The sequence below is a fragment of the Aplysia californica genome, unplaced genomic scaffold, assembly GCF_000002075.1.
Source record: "Aplysia californica isolate F4 #8 unplaced genomic scaffold, AplCal3.0 scaffold00141, whole genome shotgun sequence".
Taxonomy (NCBI): domain Eukaryota; kingdom Metazoa; phylum Mollusca; class Gastropoda; order Aplysiida; family Aplysiidae; genus Aplysia; species Aplysia californica.
The window spans coordinates 1,090,208-1,091,601 of record NW_004797411.1 but is presented as its reverse complement, the minus strand read 5'-3'; the positions used below and the strand labels follow the sequence as shown (position 1 = coordinate 1,091,601).

Here is a 1,394-nt window from a genome sequence, read left to right as displayed (position 1 = left end):
AGAGAGAGAGAGAGAGAGAGAGAGAGAGACGGAGCGATATTTGTGGAGATTAAAGCAGACTCCTGAGGAAAAATGTCTTGGAAAAACAAAACAAACTAAAACAATAAAGAAATAAATGTGAGTTAACAGAGAAGAAACAATATTTTTGCCTGTGCACATTTTCCTGTCGAAAAGTACGTTTTATGTAGCTATACTATAAAAAAGGGACTAAGCTGATTTTGGGCACAGATATCATAACCTTCCCCCTCGCGTGTTTCCTCTCACCTCAGTATTCCAACAAGGTGCCTCCTGCTCCTCCGTTGAAAGAATCTACAACGTGACTTGTACGGTGTGAACTTCTGAAAGAACAACAACAAAAAGGACACGGTTTCACAGACTGCTTTAGGTTCCTGTGTAATTCGGTTTACGTTGAAAATGCGAGGTTTTTACAAAAATCTCTTCTTTCTTGGTAGTCCCCGCCTGTCTTAGCTGCCTTTGAAACCAGACTATGAACCACTACGTCCTGAGATGGGTATTGCTTAGGAACGAATTAGATCGCTTCCTTTTGTGTCTAGACTCTATTTTTTGGGAAGTTTTTGGTGCTGTCTTTGTCAAAGAAACGATACCGACACGGCACAAAAAGAAAGAAACGATGAGATGAACACAATGTACGTAACAAAACAAAAACGACTGGTAATATTTGTAATTACAACTACGACACTGACCAAAAGGAACAACAGCAACAGCACCATAGCCAATAAATAGGATACATATCAGCACCAACAAATTGATAACTGTACAAATATTTCAAAGAACAGCAAAAACAGCAACAGAAACAGCAACAGAAGCAACAAAAGCAACAACTCTTTGAAGTACAAGAATGTAATTAGAACCGAAATTTATTGCGGCGTTTGCATTACCGAAACGCATTTGGTGCTCTTTCATTGTATTTTTATGTTGTTTTTCTAAAAGCACACCGAAGTCTGAATCCGAGTTAGTTAATGTTGGGGTTAGTGGAATGCAAATGTCGTACCCATTTTTATATGTAAATCAATCCCAGATAGAAAACGTAATTTTGTGATGATCTAATTATAGATCCCTCGGGTTAAACAAAACCGCTATTTTTCCCCAGTTGGTGATTAAAGTAACACGTCCCTGGGTACAGCAGATGAAGTTGCGGGTTATATTGACTGCAAGCTGCAGGTTACTAATCATGATTTTCAGAGTTAACCTTGAGTGAGGTGGAATGTGGTTGCTGAGAGGTTCAGTGCGGAGTAGCTGAAATCAGTTCAGAGGTAAAAAATGTGTGAATATATGGGCGCGGGGAGAAGGAAAGAATGATTTCAAGGCGCAATTCTCTTTCCTTATTTTTTCACCTTTTCTGCATGTCTTTCTCAGTTCTTTCTCCCTCATTG

At 39.1% G+C, this 1,394-nt stretch overlaps 1 protein-coding gene across 3 annotated transcripts in view; it reads left to right on the top strand.

The window, feature by feature from the left end:
- LOC101859008 (neuroactive polyprotein R15) overlaps positions 1–1,394 on the top strand; it is a 139,109-nt gene that overhangs the window by 40,278 nt on the left and 97,437 nt on the right. The window lies entirely within an intron of this gene.